The 13,428-nt window shown below is 42.1% G+C and overlaps 1 protein-coding gene across 1 annotated transcript in view; it reads right to left on the bottom strand.

The window, feature by feature from the left end:
- LOC115371332 (NACHT, LRR and PYD domains-containing protein 12-like) overlaps nt 1-13,428 on the bottom strand; it is a gene marked incomplete at its 3' end in the record, with an annotated part of 59,851 nt that overhangs the window by 15,877 nt on the left and 30,546 nt on the right. The window lies entirely within an intron of this gene.

Here is a 13,428-nt window from a genome sequence, read left to right as displayed (position 1 = left end):
AGCCTTTTCCTTTTAATTTGTGTTTTATTCTTTTTAATGTTTTATTTAATGTTTTCAAATGTTCTTCTTTTTATTGTGAAGCACTTTGAGCTGCAATTCTTGTATGAAAGGTGCTATACAAATAAAGTTTTATTATTATTATTATTATTATTACAACACTCAGGCTGGGACAATATGCTGATCTCCTGATCGATACTATCATGACACCTGGGAGCTGATCAATACATATTGAGATTCTTAGGTATCTATATTCTCTTAACCTTGTTGTGGAAATGTGTCAGAACTGGCCCTCACTGTCAGTCCAGCTGGAGAAGCAGAGCTCCTCTGAACGGCCTAGCTCTCTAGTTTGTGTGTGTAAAGTCTGATGAGGCTGTGATTCTCCTAGAGGTCACTAGAGGTCATTTTCTCCAGCGACGTCCAGTTTGACAAAAGGCTCTGCCTGCAGTGAAATGGCTGCTATGGGGGCCAACATCATCACACAGGAATCAAATGTGGCTCATTGAATCCACAAGAGACTCAGCTTTCCAGTCAAAGCAACTGATGCAGCTCCAAGACTGTTTAGGCCCCAGTCTGCACACACACACCAGAGGTTAAAATAAACAAATAAAATAAAAAATTTAGCCAAAGTTAGAAACTATATTTTTTCCAGAGTTCTCAGGTTCTCTAAATGCATTGTGAAAATAATACAGCAATGTGTTGAACCTTGTGTTATTCATTCATTCAACCTTTATTTGGATTCGGGGAATCATTGAGAGCAAGCCCTCATTTGCAATGATGCCGAATGTACAACAACCATAAAAACAATACGGAATTACAATAAAAATAGCAAAAAATAGAATAAAACAGGGATTAAAACAGAATAAAACAGGGAATAAAACACAATAAAACAGGGATTAAAACAGAATAAAACAAGGATTTAAAAGAGAATAAAACAGGGAAATAAAACAATAAAACAGGGACAAAATTAAAAGCAGTTACAACTATGAGTAAAATAATCAGCAATCAAGGATTTGAACTGGTCGAGGTGTACAAATGTTTTAAGTTGCAGGTCACGTTGCAAAATGTTCCAGCTGTGAGCTGCACAGAAGCTAAAGGCAGTTTTCCCAAGTTCAGTGCGTGGACGCGGTACTTGGAGCAACAAAAAATTGGAAGAGCGTGTGGAGTAATTCCTACTGGACCACCTCAATAAAGAGCTCAGATAATGAGGAAGCCTTCCAATAAGGGCTTTATAAATGAAAACAAGCCAGTGCCTATTCCGTCTGACAGACAGGGAAGTCCAGCCAAGTTTATCATACAAAACACAATGATGGACAAAATAACTGTCACCAGTAATAAATCTTAAGGCTGAGTGATAAACAGCATCTAATGATTTTAGGGTGGAAGCAGATGCATGGCGATAAATAACATCACCGTAATCCAGGACTGACAGGAAGACTGCCTCAATTACCCGCTTCCTGCAGGACATAGGAAAGCTGTCTCTATTTCTATAAAAATACCCTATTTTCTGACGCAGCTTGGTAACAAGCATGGCAATATGAAACTTAAAATTAAGTTTTTGGTCCAGCCAAATACCAAGATATTTATACTCTGAGACCCTCTCAATGTTATGACCGTCCAGGGTTGTAATACACAGTGGTATGTTGATATCAACATCACTACGAGAGAACAGCATAAATTTAGTCTTGTTTGGATTCAGTAGTAATTTCAAGCTGAAGAGAGCATCTTGAAGTGCGTTAAAAGCCATTTGAAGGGTTTCAACAGCAGACTGAGCAGTATCGGCAGAACAGTATAGTACTGTATCATCTGCATAGAGATGAGCATTACAGCCTGTTATAGAGGTTGTAACATTATTAATAAAAATTGAAAACAAAATTGGACCCAGAATGGAAACTTGAGGAACCCCTTTTGCCAGTGGCAGGAATTTAGAGCGATTTTTACCTAGGATTACAGATTGTTGTCTATGAGACAAATAATCACAAAACCAATTACAGGCATTCAAATCAAAACCAATATCATATAATTTCTGAAGCAGCAGAGCATGATCAACAGTGTCAAACGCTTTTGTAAGATCAACAAAAAGTGCCGCACAGTATTTCTTGTTATCAACATCAGAAATAATATCATTTAAAACCATGGTAGTAGCAGTGATGGTACTATGCTGGGCTCTAAAGCCAGATTGATTTGGGCTCAACACAGAATTTTCTGAGAGGAATGATTTGAGCTGCTCATTTACAAAAGATTCCAGTAATTTAGCAAGGCAGGGCAGTTTGGAAATCGGTCTATAGTTATTTAAATCATTTTTATCACCACCTTTATGCAGTGGGATTATGTGAGCAGATTTCCAAACTAGAGGGACAATACCACTAGACATAGAAAGATTGAAAAGATAAGTTACCTGCTCTGTAATAAAAGGGGCAGCAAGCTTTAAAAAGAAAGGTTCTAGGTTGTCCTCACCAATTGCTGACCTACAATCAATGGCCTGCAGTGCCTTACTCACAGCAGAGGGAGTGACAGCCTGTAGGGTGAACTGAGGACAGGCAGGTGAAGTAGAAACAGGAGTTGATAAATGGGCTAAAAGTTTAGAACAAGAGGCTGCTCCTGAGTGTTCGATCTCAGCCGTTTTTCCAACGGAAGCAAACTGAGTATTAAAAGCCTGGCAAATATCAGATGCCTCATTTACCAGACAACCATTAAACAAAATATGAGGTGGGATTGACAAAGATTTATCTTTTGTGTTTACCGCTCTCCAGAATTTTGAAGGATCTGAGGCAGATTTGAAAATCAGTTCAGTGTAATAGTTTGCTTTTGTTTTCCGTAAGGAGGATGTGCATTTATTCCTTAGTTGTCTTATGTTTTTTTTTTTACCTTGAACTTTGATGTTGAAATGAAAATGTACTTTTGCATAAATTATTTTAAAGTTATATAAAAATTATATAGAAAGATTATAAAAGAGATTACTTTAAGTCAAGTAATACACTGACTGAGCAACTTCCACTGGCAGTGCAGTAATATTTAACCAGGAGGATCTACACTTTAACTCAAGTCATGGGCTTGTGGACTTTGGCCAGTGTGTGTGTGTGTGTGTGTGTGTGTGTGTGATGTGAGCCATATCACACACACCATAAAACAGATAAACCATCAAACAGCATCATAGTTTGTGGAAAACAGCACAGAGCCAGATGTGTTTTGGTTGAACAGCTGGATTGCAGAGCAGGGAGCAGTCATTTCTCTCTTTGCACTCTCTTTTCTTGATCTCCTCACTTCTTGCTCTGCTATATAATCTCAGTAGGCCTGTCATGATATGTGATAAGTCGCTTAATTGCACGGTCAATTTGAACGAAGTCAGTAACTTTTCTGGCCGTGATGAATGGCCACATTCATGCGTGTTTGTTTTCCTCGTCTCTCTGCCAAAGAGAGCAGAGGACAAGAGCGTTCAGTGCCGAGCCTCGTCTTCAGCGAGGTGAGCTGCTTCATCAACCCTAACCCAGTGTCCTGGACGAGCCGCTGAGCCGCGTTTGTTTTCAAACTCTCCAAACTAAAAGAGGGACGAGCAGCTAAAGCACAACCAGCCCACCCAGTGTTCCCAGTTAGGAAAAAAATAACAAGCCAAGACGCAAAGAGAAGTGTTGACTGTTCAGGAATGTTAGTCTCTATGCCTCTCCACTTAAACATTTTTTTTTTTTTTTTTATTACAGTGAACTTTTTGTTATCAGGGTCAATTGGTCAATTTTTTTGTATTCATAAGGTCTTTATTTATTTATTTTGGTATTTTTATGTGTCATTTATTTTGGATATTTAAATTTTCTTGTTTACAATTTAAATATTCTTGTTGAATACATGTTTATTTCTGCCTTCATTATCATAATATAAGTTTAAAGAATGGTCTGAAAATGTCAAAATTACAACAATAATAAAAATGGTCTTAAAAGCACAATATTACACAAAATTATCGCTTATCGCAATAATTTCTTACGCAATTCATCGCACAGCAAAACTTGTTATTGTGACGGGCCTAAACCTCATGTCATCATATTCCATCAGGCTCACAGTCTGACAGCTGTCTTACTTTGTGTCTGGAGCTCCAGGTTCAGCACTGAAGACTGGAGGAAAATCTTTAGACCAGTCACTCTTCATGGACAGACAGCTGGACACTGCAGACTCTGCTCTGTGGCAGGAACCTCTGGAAACACAAATGTTTGAAACATGTTATTAGTTCTTGTAAATCAGGGCTCCAGACTAACTTTTCCACTGGCAGCACTGGTGCTCCCAGCTTTCCCAGTCGCTCCCAGCAGCTCATGGTTTGGTCGCACCATTTTTTTTTTTTTTTTTTTGTGAGGGGGGGTGATGTGGAAAACTTCGGTCCAAATCAGGCCAGATTGACTTCAAAAACTTCTTAGACTTGGTACCAAAAACACCAATAAAATAAGTGTTGGAGGCTTCAAAATGAAGACTGAAGCGAGGCAGAGTCTCAAGCAGGCAGGTTTATTTTCATTCGAGATCTCAAATGGAAACAAACAGCGAGTCGATCACAAAGGAAGACCACTGACGTTCTTAGTTTGTGCACTTGATCTTATATCCTCCCAACCACCGTGTCATCGATTCTGTTCATAACAAAGAGATCATACATGATCATAAGAGTAGCAGTGCCAGTGTTAGGCTTGCTGGTGAGATAACAGGATTTAATTGGGCCAGAATTACCTCTACAGGGCTCCAGCTGAAAGAGCGGATGTGGCTCATGATCTGAAGCATCAGTTTTGGGGTCACGTCTACTTTCTCCATGAGCCACAAACAGATTTCACAAGAAAACAGTGAACACACACTGCACTCTAACAGCTGTCTTACTTTCATTCATCGCACAGCAAAACTTGTTATTGTGACGGGCCTAAACCTCATGTCATCATATTCCATCAGGCTCACAGTCTGACAGCTGTCTTACTTTGTGTCTGAAGGTCCAGGTTCAGCACTGAAGACTGGAGGAAAATCTTTAGACCGGTCACTCTTCATGGACAGACAGCTGGACACTGCAGACTCTGCTCTGCCCTCCTCTTCCTCCACACAGTCACTCATCTTCTGATTTAAGAGGTGCAAACACACACACACACACACACACACACACAAAAACACACCCACACACACACACACACACACCCACACACACACACACACACCAAAGGGATGATATATGGGTTAATGTTGTAGTTTCCTAATGAACAAAAGGCATTAACTGTATTAAATGGAGTCAGTCACATAAATAATGTGTGTTTCAACAAATTTTTGTGGAAACGTCACAGTTATATTGTTGCTATTTTATATTGTTTTTTCTACTTCAACTCCAAAAGGGTTATTTTGGAAATGTATATTTTATTTTATTTTTAAATTAACGTCTTGCTAATTATTTGTTGTATTTTTTTTTTTTTTTTGCTGATTTTAGCCTTTTCCTTTTAATTTGTGTTTTATTCTTTTTAATGTTTTATTTAATGTTTTCAAATGTTCTTCTTTTTATTGTGAAGCACTTTGAGCTGCAATTCTTGTATGAAAGGTGCTATACAAATAAAGTTTTATTATTATTATTACTATTATTTTCGCATTATTTTTTCCCCATGTCTCAGAAAGGAATAAAGTGAACTGTCGTCTTTTGTACTGAATATATTTTACACTCACAGAAAAATAAAGACATAAAAAAGAATTATCCAAAATCTCAGTGTCTGAATATTTTCCCAGAGCAACAGCAGTCATCCCTGCATTAACCATATTGAGGGATTTGGTCAAAAAATATCTCGATATTTGATTTAGTCTCTATCACCCAGCCCCAACCTCACAGTGAAATTCTACATTTTCATTTGAATTTGTCATGGCGACCAGTTTCATGCCTGCAGCGTTTGGTCTTTGTAAAGGAGCCGGGAGCCGCTGATGATCTGCACAAATAAATGCAGATTCACAAATAATTTGTGAAGCCCAAATTCCCTTTAGGAATGCCCAAATGAAAGAGTGTGAATGCAGCAAAGCTCATGGACATGTTTCCCTGTTTCTGTCCAATCCAGAGGCTGCGTTCCAGACGCTGCGCTCACCAGCAAATCCTGGTGACATCATGAAACCTGCAAATCTTTCTTTCAGTAGTTTTGGTGGCGCACCGTGTTCCCTTCATGTCTTTTTCTTGTTGTTGTTCTCAGAGAACAGAGCCTCAGCACAAAAACACAAACTCCTTTCCATCAAAGCTTCAAAGCAGATGATGCTTTCTTGTTAAGGAGCCACAGGTTTGGCCCTTATTCTCTTTTCTGTGTTGAGGGACCAGAGGCCTGTTCTCCCCCTGACAAACAGGAAACTCTTTGCTTCCTGTTCAGGCTGCAAAAAGAAAAAGCCACAGGCCTGTTCAGGGCCCTGGGAACACAGGGGGCCCTGCCCAGTTTGAAAACTATTAATAGATTTGCATTTCTATTATTTAATTTATTCATTTGTCCATTTTCCAGTGTCGGGTTTCACACATAGGCCTACAGATCCGTCTGTATTTCCTGTGGAATAAACGGAATTAAACGGCTTTAAAAACGTGCTGTCTGACGGATAGAACTGGCTCACATTTGTGTTTACCGCCTGACGGGATTTTTTTTTTTCATCACCACAAAGAAAATGATCACTGCTTTACTTTTTACATTTATTTCTAACAGACGAACTCTACAGGGAAAAATGCGGCTTGAAAATGGCGACAGACAAAGGGAGCGACTCACAGCAGAAGCGGAACTTTCTCTCTTTCTTTGTTCCATTCTTTCTTCTTGGACTTGAAGTCAAAGATAAACAGAAATCCTCTCCTGCCGTCCGGACGTGTGCAGCTCTTCTACATCAGGACAGTGGGACAGTCCAACATTAATGATGATGATGAGCCTCCTGGTCGCGGCTCGTCCAAACCTTCAAACTTTCACTTTCACTTGTGCTGCGTTCAAGTCCTCATCGGACTCATGGGACATTTCAGCAGCTCCAACCTGCATCCCTGCGCTTTGGGACTCCGGACAGGGCAGCCCTATGAAGGTAGATTTGTGTCTTTATTATTCAGTCCAAAAAAAAAGTTGCTTCAATAAAAAAAAAAATAAATAAATAAATAAATATTTTGAATAAAAAAACTTCACTTCAATCCAAAAAGAAAATTGCACGTATACCAGCATGCCATATCATTTGTATGCTGCTCGCATGTATTTTTATTATTATTATTTATTTATCTATTTATTATTAAATGTTATATGTTTGTGTTTTTTGAGCTGCTGGATACCTGAATTTCCCCGTGGGATGAATAAAGTGTCTTCTATTATTCTATTCTATTCTAAAGTATAAATCCTCAAAAAACTTTTAAAAAAGTGTCTGGCATTTTTCATGTCACGTGGGGGCGGCAGGAGCACCAAAAATAAAAAAAAAATCATGAGCGCCGCGCAGCTGTTTTCTATTATCTATGCAGCTGCAGGCGCCCCTGCGTGCTGAAAAGGTGCCGTGCACAGCGTGGCCGGCTCTGGGAGGGGCGCCTCTAGCGGCCGGAGGGGCGCCGCGCCGGTAGCGGCCGTTACCGTCTGGGAATTGTCAAGATTCAAGATTCAAGATTCAACAGATTTATTGGCATGTCAACAAGTTGATAGGAATTTGTCCTGGTAGACTCTCCGACATAAATATCATAAACAAGGACAGAACAGCAGCACATCACGTACAAAAAGACGAGCAAAAACACAAACAGACAGTAAACAATAAGCAATACGCAATACCCAGCGGCACTGAAAGTGCATGCAGTTTTGTTAAAGTGCTACTTACAGTGTAACCTGTATATACATAACCATTAAAGTCAGTGCAGGTTCAGCTGTCTAACAGCCAAAGGGTATGTGCCATCTCTGAAGCGGGATGTTGAGCACCTAATGCTTCTATATCTCCTGCCTGATGGGAGGAGACTGAAGAGGGAGTGTGCTGGGTGAGAGTGGTCAGCTGTGACTTTTTTTAGCCTTCCTGTCGGGGGGTGGGAGGGGTGGGCGTGGGGGGATTGGAGATGGAAGGGAGCAAGGCAGTAATTTCAACTAGGGTGGCAGCATAGGCAGAACCGCCCCTGCACACACACTCAGTGTCCACTCTATCAGGTCCACTTTTAGCGTAAAGTCCTGGGGAACACAGGGGCCCCATCACTCCCCATGCAGGTCGGCCGACTCCAAACTCCAAACGGGTCGCTGTCGGGGAACAAACACAGAGGCTGAAAACCTGGAGGCCGTCCGGACAAACCTGAGGCTCCGAGGTTCATTTTTCAAACTGCTATTAGTTTGCATGCATGTCTGCAAACAAAATGTTTCTATTTAGGCTATGCTTGTATATGATACAGTTATTAGAAATTTCCCCACACTTCCAACTAATTCCCATAAATTTATGTTAATTCCCATATATTCCTGTTAATTCTTATGGAAAGTTTCTGGAAATGTTCTTCTTTGCAGCCCTACAGGTGGGCAGACCACAGCACTGAGTGTCCGTCTCCTCACGTCCACTTTCTCTTTGATCAGTTCAGAAACCAAAGTGCTCCTTTTCGTCTTCAGCAGGAACAAAAAAGGTTCTTATCCTACTATTATATAATAAAAGTATCATTCTGATTGTAGGGTGTGCCTGCTCAGCGGGGCTGTCAGTCAGCTGCAGGCCTGCCTCCATGGTGTGAGAGCAGCTGCTTTACCTCACAATGACCACAAGGTGGAGCCACTGAATCGCTGTAATATCCTACAAAGAGCAGCGAGGCCTGCTGTCTGTCTGTCTGTCTGTCTGTCTGTCTGTCTGTCTCTCTTTGTTTGATCCTCTGCATTTTATATAGATTTTTTTGGTATTTCTGCTTTATTTGTTAGTGACGAGAGAGAGAGACAGGAGAGAGAGAGAGAGAGAGACAGGGGAGGCAGGAGAGAGAGACAGGAGACAGGAGAGAAGAGAGAGAGGCAGGAGAGAGAGAGAGAGAGAGAGAGAGAGAGAGACAGGAGAGGCACGAGAGAGAGACAGGAGAGGCAGGAGAGAGAGACAGGAGAGAGAGAGAGGCAGGAGAGAGAGAGACAGGAGAGTGAGACAGGAGAGGCAGGAGAGAGAGACAGGACTTGACCTGCAGCAAAGGGCCTGAGGTCGGATTCGAACCCGGGCTGCCGTGCTCAGGCCTCAGGGCACGCGGGTACGAGCTCCACCTGCAGTCGCTTCAGCAAAGCTTTGATCTTCACTTTTCCAAACTCATGTTGTTAGAAAATCTGCATCAGCAACGAGTTTCATGAACTGAAGCAGCAACAGAGACACATTTTTGTAATAAATGAGAGACAGTAGAAGAAATATGAGACAACAGTCCTGCAGAGCTTCCCATCTAAATATGCCTTTTCACATGTAAAAATGAGTATTTCACATGTGAATTTATAATTTTCACACGTGCCTGGCACATTGTTAGTTTTTGTGTCACAAAAACGTTCAGATTCATAACAGAGTGCGCACACATGTCCTACGCCTGCTTCCATTTATAAATCACAGTCAATCCTAAAGTTGTCTCAGGTGAGGAAGCGCTTTGCCCCGCCCACATGGTGCCCATATAAGGTCAGGGGAACGCCCTCGATGAATATGCAAATAAACCACGGACACGATGGAGCGAGAGAGGAGAGCGAGGAAAAGAAAGTTCCCAGTGTGAAGAAGAGATTTTAGTGGGTGAGGTGGAAAAACACTAAACAGTGTTTGGTGGGCATCACTAACGCCAGGAAGGCCCGAGAGCGGCCCGCCGGGAGAAACCGCTGCCGAGCGGCGCCCCTCCAGCAGATGGCGCCCTTAGCGTCTGCCGATACTGCCTACGTCACGGGCCGGCCCTGCCTCAAGGCCGGGTTAGAGAGGGTCAGAGGTCAGAGGTCAAAAAGAAGTGGTCTGACATCAAAGTGGAGGCGGAAAAGCGCATGGTGCTCCACAGGAGAAGTGTGTGTGGGACAGGAGGAGGAGAGGGCCACCGGAGCCCCACAGATGGAGAGCTGGTGGGGATGACTGGAGAATCTCTCCTGAGTGGGAACATGGTGACTGTGTGCCTTAGTGTTTAGGCTGTGAATGGACTTCATACATACACTTTAGCTTCAATCAATCAATCAATCAATCAATATCCTTTATTTAACCAGGTAAAAAGTCTCATTGAGATTAAAATCTCTTTTTCAAGAGCGACCTGGCCACGAAGGCAGCATAAACAGTGTTACAACAATACATACAACAACAACAAAACAACAGCAGTCACACACTGTAGCCAGCAACACAAAATGCTTACAACATAAGCACAAGAACACATGACAGGTCAAAGTAATGTAAAACATTTCAGCACTAAATCAATTTGAAAAACAGGTGCATTGCCCAAGAGAACTGGTTTCCCGATCCTTTAAGATGGCCTGAAATTCCCCCAAAGTGATCAGTTCAGGTAGCCTCAGATCCTTCTGTATGTCACTCCATGACCAGGGAGCAGCATATCTGAAGGCTTTTTTACCAAGATCTGTTTTGGCTCTAGGAACCAGCATACGGAGGACATCCTGTGTAGGCTGTAGTGACTGGAGTCTCTACACATATAAGAACACAAATAGGTGGGAGCCAAGCCAAGAAGAGATTTATATACAAAAACCATCCATCGAGAACGTCTTCGGGCAGATAAAGATGGACAGTTTGCCGTTGCATACAAAGTGCAGTGGTGGACAAGATTGCCACAAGCCGTAATAAAACGTAAGGCACAGTGATATACAGTGTCCAGTTTTTTCAAATAAGTGTCAGGTGTGTTCATAAAAAGCAAGTCACCATAATCAAGTAAAGGAATGAAAGTGGTCAAAATCAGTTGTTTCCTAACTTGTAGGGAAAAACAAGACTTATTTCTAAAAAAGAAACCCAATTTCAATTTCAGCTTAGACACAAGTTTTTCTATGTGTGATTTAAAAGACAAGTTCTCATCAATAACAATTCCTAAGTACTTATATGTCGGGACCATTTCAAGGTCCACCCCATGAGCAGTTGATATTTTTTGGAATGTTCAGTGGCAACCGTTTGCCATTTGAGAATAACATTACCTTAGATTTATCTGCATTTAGCACTAGTCTAAGCTGAGTCAGCTGGGACTGAGCAACATCAAAAGCAGACTGCAAGACTTCAAGGGTTTGCACTACAGAGGGGGATGAACAATATATGACCGCATCATCTGCATAGCTTCACAATGCACGTGCACTCCCGGGATTATCTATATCAATTATGCCTCGTTCTTCGTTTTCTGGGTAATATTTGATTATTCACTCAAATGTATCTATTCCACATATTTTCGGTGATGTCATCCCTCTGCCTTGGCGTCGCAGTTTCCCGTTTCTCCAGATTTTGTGCGTACGGCAGGTCAGAGCGTGGAGCTGTGCACATTCTCCCGTCAAGTTTGTTTTGTAGAAATCCCAAACGTTGCTTCCAAAGCGGCGTACGCCCTCTTTTGTGCGTACGCAGCGTTTAGAAATGAGGCCCCTGGCCAAGGGGCTGCAGGTGAGAAAAGCCTCTGACACATTTCCAGTCATGTGTTTATTAATGTGCACCGTCCAACATGAAATACAAATGTGTTGACAGTAAAACATCAGGTATAGAGCGTTAAACATGTTAATGTGACTTGGAGGTCAACAGGTGAAGGGAGGGGCCCAAAAGGAGAGGGGCTCCAGTCACAGCTCTGCAGTGAGCAATGTGCTGTCATTCTCACGTCTGTGTTTATTAGAGAAATACAAAAAAAAAAAAAAAATCAATCAGTGGAGGAGGAGGTTTAAATGACACTTTTGTACAACATTAAGATTTGAATATACAAACATTATAATGACTCATTATATTTACAAGCCTGTCCAATCAGTCACTTAACAATTATCCACCAAGACGCCTGATACAAAAAAAAAACATCAACAATAAACGACAAATCAGCCAAACCTGTTCTGAACACTTTCAGGTCAGAGTTTGTTTCTGAGAAACTGGCAGCTCAACCTCAATAGAAGAATCATATGACCACACACCAAACGCAGGGAGGAGCGGCTCAGTGAAGGTGGAGCTGAAGGTGTGCAGGAGTCTCAGTCTGTCAGAAGAGACTCTGTAGAAGGACAGAGTCCCAGCAGAGCAGTCCAGATACACTGCTACTCTGTGAGACCAACTGGGACGGACAGAGAGTCTGGTGGACTCACTGTTGTGTCTGACAGTGAAGCTGTGATCATGGCACATCAGACTCCAGGACTGTTTATTGTTTCCAAGCCCAGAGTCATAACCTCTTCTTGTGATTCCTCTGTAAGTCACTGCTATAGAAACCTCTCCACTCCACTGGACCTCCCAGTAACATCTCCCAGTCAGACCTTCTCTACACAGAACCTGAGACCACCGGTCAAATCTCTCTGGATGATCAGGATATGACTGCTCCTCGCTCTCCCTCGTCACCTTCCTGTTGTCCTCAGACAGACGGAGCTTTCTGTTCACTGTGTTTGGATCCAGTGTGAGATCACAGGCATCTGATGGGGAGAAGACACACAACACACCTCAGAAAGCCTCATTCACTCACACTCTCTTGGCTCTTATGAGGTTATTATAGTTTGGCATTTTTCATTACAAATAAAAACTAATGTCATTTTACACTTTTAGTTTGGGTTTAATTCATTTTTAAAGAGCATTTGCTTGTTTAGTTTATTGTTTTTAATGCTCATTTTTTGTTGAGTTTGTGAGGCAGATTTCATATCCACCCAAAATACCAGAGAAAAACAAATACATATCAACAATTTAACAAATTTAAACCAAAACCTTTTTTTCTCATTTTTCTCCTTAAGGTTTTTTCTCTTCTATCTCCCTCTCTTTGTCTCTACCTCTCTCTGTCCTTACCTGCCCCCTCACACACACACACACACACACACACACACACACACACACACACACACACACCCCCCCACACACACACACACACACACATACACACACACACCATGACCCTTGAGGGGCTCCACAGTGAAGTGAGGAGTTACTCTTTGAGTTTTTTCGGGGAGAGAGAGGGGCCGCCCTGCAGCAAAGGGCCTGAGGTGGGATTCAAACCCACGACTCAGCCTGGACAAGCTGGAGCTCTGCAGCACGTGAGCTCCCAGGGCGCCCAGCTTTCTCTGTCCTGTCAGCTGATTTGAGCTGCTTTTGGAAACACACACACATTTAGTTTCAGCTCGCTCCCATTTGTGTGTGTGTGTGTGTGTGTGTGTGTGTGTGTGTGTGTGTGTGTGTGTGTACTCACATCCTCTCAGGCTGTCAGCTGGAATCCAGTCTTTTACATGTTCCAGCCTGTAGGGATGAACACAAAACCATCATCCTCTTCATCATCATCATCATCATCACCTGCAGGTCACATGACCCCAACACACTGTGGCTGCTCTGATTGGCTGATCTCTCTCTGTCTGACTCCACCCCTCTGCT

This window comes from Myripristis murdjan, chromosome 14 (assembly GCF_902150065.1).
Source record: "Myripristis murdjan chromosome 14, fMyrMur1.1, whole genome shotgun sequence".
In the NCBI taxonomy this organism is placed as follows: Eukaryota; Metazoa; Chordata; class Actinopteri; order Holocentriformes; family Holocentridae; genus Myripristis; species Myripristis murdjan.
The sequence above is the reverse complement of the archived record's forward strand: the minus strand, read 5'-3'. Positions and strand labels throughout refer to the sequence as shown.